This window comes from Amblyomma americanum, chromosome 11, assembly GCF_052857255.1.
Source record: "Amblyomma americanum isolate KBUSLIRL-KWMA chromosome 11, ASM5285725v1, whole genome shotgun sequence".
NCBI lineage: Eukaryota > Metazoa > Arthropoda > Arachnida > Ixodida > Ixodidae > Amblyomma > Amblyomma americanum.
Window position 1 is genome coordinate 62,636,606 of NC_135507.1, and position 16,256 is coordinate 62,652,861.

At 43.8% G+C, this 16,256-nt stretch overlaps 1 long non-coding RNA gene and 1 other non-coding gene across 2 annotated transcripts in view; one reads left to right on the top strand and one right to left on the bottom strand.

Moving 5' to 3' along the window:
• The window catches only part of LOC144110750 (uncharacterized), a 72,016-nt gene that overhangs the window by 13,636 nt on the left and 42,124 nt on the right, over window positions 1-16,256 (top strand). The gene's annotated exons all lie outside the window — the stretch shown is intronic.
• Window positions 8,156-8,229, bottom strand: TRNAP-CGG (transfer RNA proline (anticodon CGG)). The gene has a single exon. It is a non-coding gene; the product is annotated as a tRNA-Pro (tRNA).

Here is a 16,256-nt window from a genome sequence, read left to right on the forward strand (position 1 = left end):
ATTTCAGCGAGTTGATATGTATCCATTGCGTGGGGACAGCGCAAGAGCCGTGGGACATACACAAAACAAGAGCTAACAACGGAATTCTTTGTAGGAAGGAAATGCAGATATATGCAGCGAAACCAACAGTGAAAAACAATAGAATGCAAACAATGCAAATGTGCACCGTTCTACAAAAAGGCAGTAATGCATTTACGTCATAACAGCAAGGTGACACGTAAAATTATGGAAGCATTTTACATACACAATCCCGGGTTAAACTGCATGATAAGCAAACCGCTTATCATGCCTCCCACTCCCGCAGAAAACATTTTTTTTTTTTGCTGCCTTTTCAAATGTATTTGTTTTCTCGCTGATTCGTATATTTCACTGTATATAAGTACATTTTTTGTCAAAAGTAACCGGGCAACGCTGGCTTCTTTCTTAGCCGCGTAGCAAAGCGCCTAAGGCAGCCCTTTCAGCTCCGAATCTGTGTAAAGTATGGTGAATCCTTGTTTTCACGTTTGGACGCTTTTCAGTTTTTATAATTGCGATAAAGGCTCCGTTACACGGTTCAGAAGCAAAAACATGTTGTTCGGCTAATTTTGGCAAAGGAGTGCCTTCCCATCCTTCAATAAACTAAGTTGTTATTCAGTGCTTGCCTTGTTTACGTCTCGCAGCTTTTAAGCGGTTCCTCTAAAATGGTAACAAATCACGCTAGGATTGTTACTCAGCTGCTTGATATAACTGAGTGCAAGCAGAAAAATGATCACTAACACAAAAACGAAACAAGCCATTGTGTCTTTATATTGAGACTATCGAGACCAAAAAGGGAACACAATGATTTGTGCAAGTCAAGTAGAGAGCCTGAAGAGTCGTAACACTTTCAGTGCACTAGCCTGTGCCGCAGGCGTGAAATCAAGCGCGAATAAGGAAACTCCAATATCAGCATTAAAAAAAGAAACAGTATATTAGCCATTCATGAAAAAATACAGACTCGGCTAGTCAACACCGCTCAAATACAATCGTCGCGTCTTCAATGTGAAAAGAATTTATCCTAATACTTAGCTTCCTCGGTTTTACATAATCTTATTTCACTGTTAGATTTGAAACTCTTTTGTTCGCGTTTCTTCTGACACTGACAGTATGCTGCCAATAAAATGTTAGCACAGCACATGGGCTGTGAGGATTGATCTCGCGGGAATGTGGATGAATTGGTACGACCTGAGGTTTTTTACGTGCCCCGACATCACATTTTTTCACAGGCGTATCTTGCATTTAGCCTCCATCAAAATACGCACTTGGGATTAGCAGACGAGCGCCAACTTCATTTGCCACCGCGGAGAGTCCGAAAAGAATAATCACGTAGTAAATGCACGGCGCTGAAATATATTACCTCTTTCTCCAACTTACGCAGCTCAGACTGGTATACTATGGTAAAATGTGTTTCATCCAATAATGTTTCTAGTGTTTGCCATAAAGCAGATTATTCATTTTTCAGTCGGTATTTCAACATCATGATTAGTGGCCTTCCCAAAAATTCAAATGCACATGGAAGCTAGCTCCCTACTCGGTTTACGAGATGACAAGCACTAGAGTAGCGACAACCGGCATGTCAATGTGCTTGAGGGTGCTTCCTTCTTAAATGGTCCTCGAAAGCAGTTACTACGGTGGCTACCCAACGAATATAGGTGTCAAAAAACATGTCCAGCGACAGAATTACGTAATTTCAACGGACCACGAATCAGTATGACGCAAAAATGGAAATAACAAACAAGTTCATAAACCATAAATAAACAAAAAAACTTCAGCTGGAGAGAAGCACTGAGCTTGTGAATACCAAGGTTGTGGGATCGAAACTGATTACCGTTACTAAAATACGTCATGGCCAGCTGTAAGCTTGCTTTTCTGGTAAGTGTTCGTGCTAGCCGCTTGCTCAGAATAATAAGGAGATGTTGAGAGATATCTGTCTTCTGGTCGTTATAGATATCTTGAGCTGGTCACACTAGGAACGTCATTAGGTATCTCGCTCAAGGGAAGCCATCCGAGAGTAGTGGAGTCTCTCAAACTCCATGTGATCAATGCTATTAGACGCTCCTCTCTCAGAAATAGTCAAGTGCGTCTCGTTTATTCCGGTGCTGTGACCTCTCATATGTCTTTCCAAGGGTTAAAAGCTAGAAGGCAGTCGCATTGCCTTCTGTGGAAACAAGCTCTCAATATATTTTATATCCCCCAATTTTTGGAAGTCACTTCAGGTCGTGCTTGTGCAGCGCGAATCCACTGCCTTCTTACTACCAGTTTTATGGTCGACGAAGATCACTCAGGCTCTAAGTCGGAATCCTCATGAGCGCTAACAAGCTTCGTTTGTCCGCAGGAAATCTCGGCGGTTCAAGAGTTACGAGATGCCGAAACCCAGCTGTATGACAGAAAGCTGGCGCGGGCAATCAGGAAGTAACCATTGGGAAGTTCTACCATATCCTTAAAAAACAAAATCGACAGTGGAGGAGATTGCTGATTGCAAGCTCAGTGAATATAGGGAGGACTTAAAAAGAGTGCAAGCATTCCATCGCACTTGTATTCAATCTCTTTATGATTGAAGAAAAGGATTCAACCTTCACGCTACGAGACATTCAACAATCAGGTAAAAAACATGCCTGCAGTGCTGTCACTTGCGGAGTTGGCAGCAGATCTTTATTAGTCTTTCTTTCTCGTTGTTCTGACAGAAAATAGGCTACCCAAGACGCGCAACGCGTGATATCTGCATTTGCAAAATCTCCGTGTCCCCTATCTTAAATGCACCAGCTTGAACTAAAGTTCCTCCAGTAGTGAACAAAAAGCCTTTACCGGAGGCGACCGGTGTACTTATTCTCTATGACGAAATCAGGTTGTTTTATGTAATTGGTTACCGGCCTCAAGCGCACACATTATCTGTCGTCCTTGAACGTGCCTGTTAGGTTGTCATTTATTGCATTTGTTCGCTCCCGGTCGTGACAGCTTCACACGGCGCCGCGGAAGCAGATTGCAGCTCAGGAGTGTGCCATTCGACCAACGATGCTGTTTCCGTCAGTTCTATAATTCCAAACATGGCCACGACAGGTTTCCGCAGGCTGTGCAGGAACGCACTGAATACTTTTTTTTTTGATGACCGCCAGGCCACTGTCACCATATTTTAGTACTCAAGAAAGGAGATGAAAGGCCCGGCGCTCTGAATAGGACACGAAATTTGTAGTAGTCGGGACCAGAGACACTTCATTGTGCCTCCACAGTGTCCTCTTGACCGTAAGGATAACCGGTTTGATGCCCTGCACGAGTGGAAAGGGGTGAGAGGATAAAAAGATTTATTTATTTATTTTTCAATGCCGCCAATCCCTGTTTCAGGGATTTTTACAGGAGTTGGTTCTGGCCGCAGGCAGGCAGTCGAGCTGTCTTAAACACTATTTCAAGTATGCAAAAAGTACATTGAAGATTATCGGGACCATTAGAATAGGCATTTTAAAAGGCAATACAAAGATAACCCATAAGTAATCGTCAACTTTTCCCTCCACAAATGATCGCAAAAAAATACAATATAAATACAAGGAATAGACAATATATGGAAATACAAATACACAGAAAACTCCCAAGAATGTTTCAAAAAGTAAATGAAAATCAGTTTCTTTGCTGAAAATACACGTTTGCCAGCTAGCGTCAAAAATTTCTCAGTAGTTGGCTGTACAATCACTGAATCATCAAGAGCGTTCCACTCGCGCACAGGTCGCGGAAAAAAATGAGAACATATCGGTATTATTTGCGCCGAAATATTCTTGTATGGTGAGTTCATTTTTGTGACGCGTTTTCCTGGAAGTGTTCAAGGTAATGTATGTAGCAGAATCAACTTTAAGTTTGTTATGTAAAATCATGTACAGAAACTTCAGACGGTGAAGTGTCGCACGACTAGATAGCGTGTCAAGCCTAGTCTCAGATAGCATCAGCGTCGGAGAATCGGTGCGTCTATATCTGTTGCAGATAAAGCGCAAACTTTTTCGCTACAGCCTCAATCGTAGCTACGTTATCTTGCGTGTACGGGAATCAGGCGGCGTTTGCGTATTCTACTATTGGGCGAATGATAGTAGTATACGCCAAATGCTTGGCTTCTTTCGTAGAATACCGCAGCGCTCGTTTCAGAAACATGAGGAAAAAACGAGAAGGAGAAAAGAGAGTAGTAGAAAATCGAAGTCAATATGCGAAGTCACCGCTTTCGGTACACTCACAAGCTATCGTGCAGGCCAGAAGTCTTCAAGAAGCGGAGCAGTCGCTACACTCGTCAGCAAGATAGGGTCAAAATCATAAAGAACAATCCAACACTTACAGCAGAAGAAAGAACTAAGGTCAGCGCCTGAATGTTGACAGCTTCAATTTACATTAGAACATGGAAAAATTCGCAGGTGTAGAATGCCGAGAATGGTGTGGAAACGAGGCCGATCCAGTATTTTTTATTCTGAAGCAACACCAGTGACTTGTGTAACTTCACATTCACTTGAATGTTAGAGACGATTGTGCTTGCATATTTCTTTTGGCGTTCCTTAACCAAGTGAGCGAATGTGACCGGCTCAAAGTAACCAAGTGACCGCGTTCTTGAATCCTGCAACAATAATTTTGGCACTTATACATAGTTAAACATACCCTCTTCCCATGCTACAAAATCACTTTTTTATTGCTACCAATAAGGACATCGCGAAGGTCTACTCAAACTCACACGGGACGGCTCCCAGCCCTTTACCAGTGCAAAAATGTTCGTTTTAAAACCCTAATACAGAAGCAAAGCAATGTCCAAAGACAATCCGCATTTCCAGCTAAATGCTTTTTGTTGCCTTCTAGTATTTTATTTATCAGAGGCGTCATTCATGCTCAACGCTACACCGTTTCGGGCAACAAAAGATTTTACTGCGCACTTCGAAACTCTTTCGATCGGAAAACTCTTGTGCCAGTAGTCAGGCAGTCGGGCAGACACGATTTATTGCCATACCGTCTGTCACAGGCCCATGGAAACACGCCGGTGGAGCTCAAGAAGAAAAAAAGGCTTTGGGTGCTGTGCCTTTTCCACGCAACCGGCGTCAAAGCTGCTCAGAACAGCATAATGCCTGTCGAGCCTGAATGCCGGAACGACCGGCCCGGGGCATTGTGCCGCTAAACCCTCTATATATCCTAGATTTTGCGCGATTTCATAGTAGTAGGCGAGGCAAACTTTGCTAAGAAATTCCCTACGCAAGGCGGCCTGGGTGGCATGGATTGCTTTGAAGCACTAGATGAGAAGTCTGGAGTGAAATAAAAGTGAAGAAATAACTTATGTCTTTCGCCCTTTTTTGGAGTCAAAAGGTAGGAAGTCTTCGCGAAGAAAATTGCGCAGCATACACACAATAAATATCAAAGAGTGCTTAAATGAAAACCGGACTAGTTGATGCCCACCGTGGCTTGCGAGTACAAAGAGCCATGGTTATGGGTTCGCTCATTTCCTGTTTAAGCTATGTACCTTTACTGACCACGTGTTCTTTCCTGACATTATTTACATTCAGTGAAACGAACGCCGAGATATCCTCTTCCGCTAAACGCACAAGGGAATAAGGCGCGACTATAGATAGCTGAAATCAATTATTAGTTGTGAAGATTACCTTCGAAGCGTGGTATCTTGAAAGGTCATTTCGCTCAGGCTAACAGATCGTGGCACCACCTATTATTAAGGCAGCACACTTGTGGTGGCGCGCTGGCACTTCTATCTCGCCGCTAACAATAGTGATTTTGGCAGCCCTGAGCAGTTCGCCTGAACGTCGCAGGATGCATATCATTCGTCTACCCTGCGAAATTTGGCACAGCCACAGCCATAAGTTTGGTGCGCAGTTTCGCAACTTGCATGGACAGAATGCTTTATCATGGAACAACAGATAAAAGCATGTCGTTTAGGTTACGGCTTTATTCGCACGCACTGACTGCGTCTTCACCAATCCTGAGAAAGCCTGAACATAAATCTATAATCTACACTAAATAAAAATAAGCGCTTCACGTGTGCAATTCTTGTCAGAGTTCTATGTTGCGACTCCTGACATTCCAAGCTAAAACGTACCCAACTCCCCTATATGCAAGTCGTGTTTTACATATCGATGTTTTTGGCAGTATAAGGGTGCGAGTGAGTAGGGCTAAAGCTACACGCGGTGAATTGTGGAACATTTCGGGCGAAATTTCACGCGAAAAATTATAGCGTGCCAGGCCGTTTAGTTGTCCGAGCTACACGTCAGTACCTCTTCCGGCTTTGACACGGCCCTCCTAGAGCTTACCTTTTTTTTGTGGGCGCTTTTTGGACGTAATAACGATTGGTCAGCACCGGCATTTAAAACATACCTGATAGGCTATCAACAACTTAAAGGCAAAGAGCTACCCACCAAAATACAGCAGTTGTCGTGCGGCATGTGCCGAAAGTGAAACTATTTTGTTCATTTGAAATGATTGACGGTGCTTCTGCCAGCGTAATATGCAATTGTGAAGGCGTTGCTTTATTGCGACTCGCAATCTGCTACAAATCGTGTTCTTTATAAACAATCAGACAAACGTTTATAACTATGAGCAAACACCGCCCAATGAAAATTGGTCTGAACGAAAAGATCTGTCAAGCATTGCTTCATCGTGTCGCCGTCGAAGAAATGCACCTGTATGCTCCCGGGACAGCCAATAGAACGAAGGCTGAAACGTAGCTTGCGAAAAATTCGAAGCCTGTCAATAACACCAAGAGAACAAGAAAGAAAAGAAAGGCAGAGACGACTATTTTATCGATTTAGCTAGTCTCGAAGACGAGCGCCACCACATGGCTACCTTGGAAGGACTCCAAGCAACTGGGGCAAACCTTGTTCTCTTTGTAAAGTTAGTTCTCTTGCATTCAGCAGCCACACCGGCCTTTTATGCGCTAAATTTCCCAGGTGCGCTGTTTTTCTTCTCCCTGCTACTCTGCGTGCTTTCTTCGAAGTCGTACTTCAAAGCGGCACAGTTCCGGCGGCAACAAGAGAACACCGTGCAATCGCAAGCAAAAGCGCAACTTGGCAAAGAACGGTTGAGCGTGTTAGCGCTTTTCTTTTTGTTCTTGTCATCATTTGAACAATGCATACCTGTATCCCTCATTCTCGGTTTCTCTTGCTTCCTTGGAGCACCCGGATGCTATGTAATGCTACGACGAGAATGAGTGGGAAGAGAAATGCAAAATGATTGCAGCAGCATAGTCACTTTCTTGTGCGTACAAATGTTGTAAAGTACGCGCAGGCTCTGTTCTTGTTTTACGAATGTGTCATTTTGTGTCCTTTTTTCCTTTTGTATCGGCCGTACACTTTTTCCTTCTTTCGTGATTTAACAATTCCGTAAAAGTAAAGTATAGTATGAGCGAGCATCATATTTGAGCTTGACACTTGGAAGACTTTCTGATGGAAACACGGAGCCTTTTCGACTAATATGCACAGCCTTGTAGAGTAGCTGAAAGGAAAACAATGAAGGAAAAAAGCAAGTAATCAAGGTTTTAACCCGTTCACAGCGACGACAGCTGAAGAGATGCGAGTTGGAAGTAGTCTTTCGAAAGAGAATAGGGGAAGAAAAAAACGTGAAATCTGTGTGGCACCTTTTTCATTTCATTTTGAGCGAACTACACGTGCGAGGCATTTTCATGCAGCACGCGCTAGTAGTGCTATTTGTGCTTTTATACAATATATAAATTTGGTCTCTATGAGAATATAAATCTACATGGTGGAAACAGCTGCTAGAGCTAGCTTGTCAATAGACATCAAAGAAAACAGACGCGGTGAAGGAAAACTGTACTTTTCTTGATGTTTCGGCCGGCGACCGGCCTTCGTATGAATATATATATATATATATATATATATATATATATATATATATATATATATATATATATATATATATATATATATATATATATATATATATGTGTGTGTGTGTGTGTGTGTGTGTGTGTGTGTGTGTGTGTGTGTGTGTGTGTGTGTGTGTGTGTGTGTGTGTGTAGGGAGCCAACAGTCACCGAAACCAAGGTGAATAGGGGAACGTTAATTTTTATTTTTTTAATGTGTTATGCTTATCAGTGGGATAATAATACTTAGATTAATTAATCGCTTAAAGAAAATTATATATAAAGCAGCAGAAAAAACCATGCCGCCGGTGGGATCCGAACCCACGACCTCCGAATACCGCGTCCGGTGCTCTTACCAACTGAGCTACGGCGACGGGTGTCCAATTTGCTGCTCTCGTGGGTATTTATGTTTACTGGGTGTAAGCGAGCCTTGAGAGTGTTCACCAGCGCCACCCTCGACCATAGCGGCGGACGTAGTACGTCCTGTAATACCGCGAGCGTTACGTAGAACGTCATCTAACGGTGAGAGCGGAAACTGTGCGAGAGCCCTCTTATGCTACCTATGGCATCAAGACTGCCAGAACTGAGACCCTCGTTAAGCTACTAGCAGACAAGTTAAAGGAAATGAGGGGCCCGTTTGACAAATTTATGAAGGGAGCCAACAGTCACCGAAACCAAGGTGCATAGGGTAACGTTAATTTTTTTTTATTTTTTTAATGTGTTATGCTTATCAGTGTAATAATAATACTTAGATTAATAAATCGCTTAAAGAAAATTACTTATAAAGCAGCAGAAAAAAACAACCATGCCGCCGGTGGGATCCAAACCCACGACCTCCGAATACCGCGTCCGGTACTCTTCCCAACTGAGCTACGGCGACGGGTGTCCAATCTGCTGCTCTCGTTACAAGCGTATATAACGCTGCCGACCGTGGTCGGTTGGGTTTCAATGCAGGCAAAATGAATAATAATTGGTTTTTTGGGGAAAGGAAATGGCGCAGTATCTGTCTCATATATCATTGGACACCTGAACCGCGCCGTAAGAGAAGGGATAAGGGAGGGAGTATTGCAAAAGGTGCCCTTGTGCTCTGCGATGTCAGTGCACGTTAAAGATTCCCCAGGTTCCGGAGGCCTCCACTACAGCACCGCTTTCTTTTTTCTTTCACTACCTCCTTTATCCCTTTCCTTACATAAGGGAAGGGATAAAGGAGGGAGTGATTATTTTTATATATGGCTCTTCTACACCCTGATTCAGCAATATCTGCATGACAGCTGAGGTTTCTAGTGGGTCTAATGCTTTCTCGTTATACCTAAAGGCGATATATAGAGGTTGGTTATACTCTGCGCATTTCTCTATCACGTGATTGATTGTGTGATTATGTATGGCGTGAATTTTCATTTCGCCTCCATCGAAACGCGGACGCCGTGGTGTGGTTCAAATCTGGTACAGATCTGATCTGGTACAGATCAATTGCCGAGCGCCTAACTACTGAGCCAACGGGCGGGTGCTACCTGGACTACGCCACCGAGCACCAGGAGTACACGGGCACGTCCTTGACGCTGGTCTCATAGGCAGGACTGCTAACCTGACCATGAACAAAATTACGGTGGCGCTTAATTATGGTCGCGCGATGAAAATGATTTGGCATTAAGTCTTCTTCATTTTAACTGCTTGTTTTATATATGAACAAGTAGTAGGTGACAGGTGTGCAAAACTGGACGCCTTCGAACGCCGGACACTTTTCCTTCACCTTCCAGCCCCTTGTCTCCCCAGCAAGTGTAGAGCGTGATTACTTTCTTCCTTCTATGCCACCTGCAAACTGTGGCTGGTCGCCAGAGGCTCTTCCGAGTACCAAACGCCGCATCTGATGACAGGTGTCTCTTACTACCGATAGATGGTAAGTGGCAAGTGTACACAACACTAAGCTACCTGATGCTGCACAGGTTTTCTTCACTATGGGGCTTTAATGCTTACGCGTTAATATCCGGTCATGTTACCAGGTCCTCAAATTTGCAGCGAAACGGCCGCACACGCATTTCCAGCTTATTTTTGTCTTGTTTTCTCTTCAAACCCGACTTTCGATTCCCTTCCGTCCTTCATCCATCGGACGTTGATGGTTCCAGCTATGAATACCGTAGCCGCGGGAAGGGCTCTCGTTAACAGCTATCGATTTCAAGAGCTCTTCCTGTTTAATGGCTTAAACGAGTGTTAGCCAATTATTAAATGAAAGGCACCTGTAATTTTATTTTTAATATGACTGTATTCTTCTATACCCGTGAGCTTAGTTCTGGCGACGGCGTTTCTGTTACTTGCATGAATAGTCGGAATTATTTCCAGAAAAGTTTCTGGAGCGAATGACCGCTGGCAGAAATACCTTTCGGCGGTTATTCCTTTCGCACAGATGCATCGCCATGTACGAAGAGATCCCATCAGAGAGTTGTTATGAAAGTAACCCAATATCCTGATGAAATTGTGATCTGGGAGAAGTAAAACCATATTCGTTTAGCGCATTTGTTCCTGGAGAAAAGAGCTACGATTTCAAAGCTGAGACAAATGCACAATATCAATTAAGAGATGTGTATAGGCATTTTAATTCATAAAAAAACAGGGCGTGCTTACGCGCTTTCTGTCAGCGTAGTTTCGTAGAGGTGAAGGCGATGTGAAAAAAAACGAGTGCTTGCGATGTGGGCCACTCTGGCGACTGTCGCTGTTTTGAATACAAATCTTATAACCTGTCGTGCTTTGAACCGGGCATGCCAAGTTTTAACAACCACGGCAATGTCAAGAACAGTGCCTCTGCCATTAAACACAGCACTTAAGCGCGCACTTAGGCGCCCTAAGCTGCCATGCAGCTCTCTGCAACAGACAGTGCACAACGATCACATTGCGAGCATCGCTCTTTAGAACGAGTACCGACGCTCGATGACTGTGGATCAGCACCCGTTACGTTTCCTTTCTAGGTCTTCTACCTGTACCTATTTACAAAACGGCCGAAAAAATGCTGTTTAACTTCAATATTCACCACAATTACAGAACTCCTGAGAGCGCTTAGGAACGGAGCATCTGAACTACCCTCCATTTTATGCATCTTGATATTATTTTTTTCTTCTGTTATTCCTTTCTCTTTTGTTTGTTCCTTTCCACAACAGCCATGAAGTCTGGAGAAAAGCTCATTTTACTTTATGATTCTTAACGGCGTGGTCTACGGCAGTCAGTATGAACCAAATGAACGACATCAGTCAGTCTAATATTCTGTGACTTCAGTATAACCTGCCATTCCGGAGTTTAGTTCTTTACACTGACGTATTCTCGACATTTCAATGAGAGGGCTAATTTTCAGTGTGGCTTATGAAACTGTTTATCATATTTTTAAGCGACAGCTCGTAAATGGTTATCAGAGTAGTCACAAACGTCATGTATATGTTGATAGCAACATTCATAGCCGGCTGGAGCGGCGAAATATAAGTGCTTGCTGAAATGACAGAACATTAAGATAAGTTTAAAAATTTTCGCAAGCATTATCCTAAAATTGTTTCTTGCATTTGCGGAAAGACACAGAAATGGTTACCATTCAACACAAACATACTTTCGAGATTAACCAAAAACCCCAAGTCATAATGGGCTAGCTGGCATAGAAAGCCCTTCTTTTTCCATCGTCAAACAACTTAGGGCTTCATTGGACGCATTTTTTGGGGTTCATGGTCACATATCATTACTTTTCCCCCTTTGGCAGTGGATGCAGATTCCAAAATTTGATTTCTTGCGGTATTTTTTTGTAAATGCACGCAAAACATGCCAACACCAGCCCAAATAAAAGCAACCAGCAGATGCAGCATAAAGTCCCCAAAAATGAAGTGTCCAATGCACGTGGATATTTAAATTTCGGTGCCCAAAAGTTGCGTTGCATTTTGGTCGAGTAAAGAGACACTAGCGAGCAAGACAAGTCCGCATGAAGCATGCACCACAAAACCAGAGCGGTAACTGTCTACTTGGCCGTAACACTAGAAAGTCCATATTTGCTGCCAACTAGGGGGCTCCACCTGTGGTTGTGCTCAACCAAAGAGTATCGTGTCCAAGTGCACCGCAACTATTACAGCGATAGCCGCTACATGAACAGGAACCCTGCTTTCAGGTCGAAATTTTAGCGTCGTCATCCTCGGGCGACCGCGTGACCAACGGAGAGGAACACACGTGGCCATGGACAAAGAGAGCCAATGACGAATGGAACCACAGACTCGTGAGAAGGCGTGTAATCGAGAAGCAACAGAGAGGAAATGATTACAATCTAAGACATAGCATAGACCGTTAGTTGAAAATCCTGAGTGTACGCGACAAAGCGCAATACCGATTGCGGAAGGCTAGACGAGAGGCCGGTCCAGGAAGCAGCGAAAAAGCAAGAGTATTGAGGTCAAAACCCTGTAGCGTGGGCTCAGAGCGTAGTTCGCTTAACGTTCGATTTACCAGAGAGTAATCGAACTTTCGTTTTAGCTTTATGCTGCTTCAGGAAAAAATTGGCAGTGGTGAAGCTCTGGTTAAACCTGGAGTGACGCAATAGCTACAGATGGCTGAGTGGAACTTGCTCAGTGGAATTGCAAAGTCAGTCTTTCGCGGCTCCGCTTCGCTGGGCGTTCCTTCTTCATCTTCGTCCCACTTGACACGGCGCATGCGCGCACAGCTGTTGCAGCTTGGTTTCGCCGGCGAACCGCGCCGCCGGCAACAGCAGCTGCTCCGTACCTCGTGGCTGGTCACGTGACCAACCACGTGACCACGTGGCGGTGGTGGCGCCGCCACCATCACGTGCAACCGACACGCTGAAGGCTTGAAATGCCACCGTAATGTCGCTATCGGTACAAAACAATGCCAGTCGTGCCTTAATGCGCTCCGGGTTCAAGCCAAGCCGTCGTGCATGAAGATAATGCTTTCATGGAAAAGCCTCTTGCACATGTTATAACGGTTCTGGTCATATTTGCCACAGAGCGAAACAACAAATATAGAGCTTTACTCGCAGAGTGTCGCGCTCAGTCTTGTGATGTCCAGTATTTACTCTAACGCGCATGATTCGAAAAGCATTTCGACCCTGTACTCTCAAAGATCAGAACAGATTTTTCTTAGCACAATCATTTCGTTCAAGCGCATTGAGTCTTTCTTTACGAGTCCATGACTTGGTTGCACTGCGCAATGAATTTCTCGTTTTCAATTCCTTATCGTCGTCACCAGTCACACAGCGTCCATCTCGGTACAAAGGCTTCTTCGAATGATTCATATAATCTGGTACCAGCTGTGGCTACCTTATAGAAACAAAGTTTTATTATCATCTGCTAACAAGACCTTCAAACCTCCCTTGATAAGCTTCGCCTTCCTTAGGAGCTCGCTGCCTTACCGCACTAGGCCGGCCATATCTTTTTTCCCACTATGTTGGTGGGTGGCGTGTGTGAACTATATTTCTGAAATTCCGCTTCTGTCTTTACTGCCGTGGAAAAGGTGTTTTGGGAGGCGGGTGATCGACATTGAAAGTTACCTTGCTGGAGAGGAACGACGTAATTACAGCTGAAACGCACACACTAATAGATAATACTCCATGAAACACACAACTACACATTATGGACCAGCCTGAACGAAATAATAAATCTTGAAAGGAACAACGGGTTTACTGGTTGTCAAGCAGCTATAATGATGGGGTAGAAAATTGACGGTTCAGTAAGGCACACGATGGTAGGCGTACTGCGTGTTGACAATTGATGTCTGACCTGTGTCGGTCGAGCCGTGTTCAAATCTGCAATTTATCGGCATGGACGTTCCGGAAGCGGACGCATAAGCGCACGCAACTGAGTTGACAGTCTATACACAGCCTATAGATTTATGGCCATACACTTTAAGTAGACTTTTGCCTCTACAAATTTTATCGGAAAAGACAACAATAAATATCCCTAAGAAGGCTATACAGTATGAAAGAAGTCTATGAAAGTCTGTTGACCCTTTTAATAACGGAGAGCTCCAAATGTTTGAACCCTGCTCACCTTCTGCGCACCCGGGATCGCCATGGTTGTCCTGCAAGCAAAGTAAATAGGAACTGCAGGACGTATGGTCCCGTTACGAGTTATTCCATTCACATGTTCTTTGCATGTTCAAGGAGAATAAAAAGTTTAAGCCTAGGCTGATATATATATATAAATGGCCTAAAAAAATGTTCACCGCAACAAACGCAATCCTGATGAAGACGAAGGCGACATGCAAGAGTAAATCAGAACGAAGGCCTTTACACTGCTTTTGTGTTCAATTGCATCGCGAATAGCGTCCATGACCTTGCTTCCACTGTCATGTGAGATGATCCAATATGAAATAAAACACAGCCACAAAATAGGAACATGTTTAGTCCACGCCTTCACCTTTGCCTGCAAAATGCCAGACGAATGCTGACAAGACGGTAGATTTGCGTGGCACTACTTCTTCTTTTTTTCGATGTGGTCATTTTTTCGCGTTAAGCAAACAAGATGTCGCACTTCTATTCATCGGAGGCTGTCAGCCGTAGTGAAAAATGACACGAAAGCAGGAAGCGCTGCCTTGGTTCTGCGCTGTCTAGATGGGTTACCGGCAAGACCCTCAATTTCTGCTGAAAATATCTTGCGCTGCAGCCCTTTTTCTGACTGCTTGTCAATTTCTTTCTTTCAAAAAGACAAAATCCTTGAAAATATAACTGGAGGAAAGTGGCCAGGACCCACGAAACCGTCAGAGAGAATCTTGCGAAATCCACTGCCTACTAGAACCCATAAGCAGTGTGACGCTGCTGTAAGCGCAAGACATCGATCGCCTCCGGCTGTTTGGTGTTCGGAGAGAACCGCAGCCTGTGGAAAGTCTATTTGCACTGCGACGGCAGTGTTCGCATTGCACAGCAAACACGTGAGTCCGATTGTGAACCACACTGTGACTGCAAGAATAGGCGAGCACACAGACGACCAAATGCAAAAGAGAAGGAGGGACACAACTTCGAGCGGTAGAAAACGCTAGGAAACGATTGCTCAGCCAAGGAGTGGAGCGCAAACTCAGGCAAATCCCTCGTCCAAAGAAACTGAATTCGCAAACACATGTATGTGACGTCCAACGAATGCCACCATGAGAACCACTGGAGAACGAAGCGAAAAAAAACGACATATATGAATAAAATAGCAGACATGCGAAAACAGGCAGTGGAAGGAACTGCTGAGGATTAAGCTAGTTTATTTCCCTAGAGCGCTTTTAGATTACTGAGGAGCATCACTTTGGACAGCACAAGCGACTTTTTCTACTCTCTATAGTATCTATTACATCACGCCAATATATATTTTTGGCACAAATATGGAAATTATGAACAATAAAACTGCAATCAGTACCCACAAAGAATGTTTGGGCTGTCAGTAAAATAGAGATAGGTGCACGCAAAAGATCGAAATCAAGTGTTCTGCGGAATTTCGTCTGCTCGAGAGTGCCCAGATAGCACGACCCATTTAAAATGTTGAATGAACAGATTGTTGATACTTCAACTTCATTTCAATCATCTCTTCGGAAGACATTCCTTCAGTTTTCGTAATATATGCAAAAGGAGAAGTGAGTCGAAAGCATGAGTTGTTAGATTAATTTTAAGGCTAACAGCCTAGTGCTGCTTCCGTACTGACCCAAGAAAGCGGCGTTGTGTTTGCTCAGATACATAATCGTGTTCGTGAGCTGGCATACTTCAATATTTTCTTTCTTTTTTCTTCGCTACGTGTCAGGCATTGGTCAAGTACATAGCTCATGATGTTATTTCGGCACTGAAATACACGTCAGAGATGAAGCAAGTTAACCTAAAAAAATCACGTTGTGGGGCTAGTTGGTGAAGCATACTTTCTCGAAGTTCTTTATAGCGCAACAAAAAAAACAAGGACGCAGGAAGAAGCACACAGGACGGGCGCTGACGCAAGTCTTTACGACATAAAGCTTCACAGCTAATATTCATCCATTCTAAGAGACAGACAAGACCGATGCTTCTGTTTAAATACCATGGCAGCTTTTACGGTATTAAAATGAAAAGACAACGTAACAATCAGGATCCTCATATGCGACAAATAGGTATTTCCGAAGCAGTCTATCGTTTACGTCAAATTAATGATATAAGCTTCTGCTTTCACCCACTCGCAGCGCTACAAAGAAGGCATAGCCGTGCTCACTGCTAAGACAATTCGGACCAAGGAAGAGCGCTTATTTTGTTACCAATTATATTAAAGCTGACCACAAATGATTCATTCAATAAAGCACTGTACACTATGCTGAGGGAGTCGTTTCACTGAAGACCTGGCGTCCACGTGTAGATTCCGGATTTTACTAGCTGTTTTGTTGTAAATATAATTCTTCCCAGACAGTTGACGTACTTTTTGTCCCATGTTTCTTG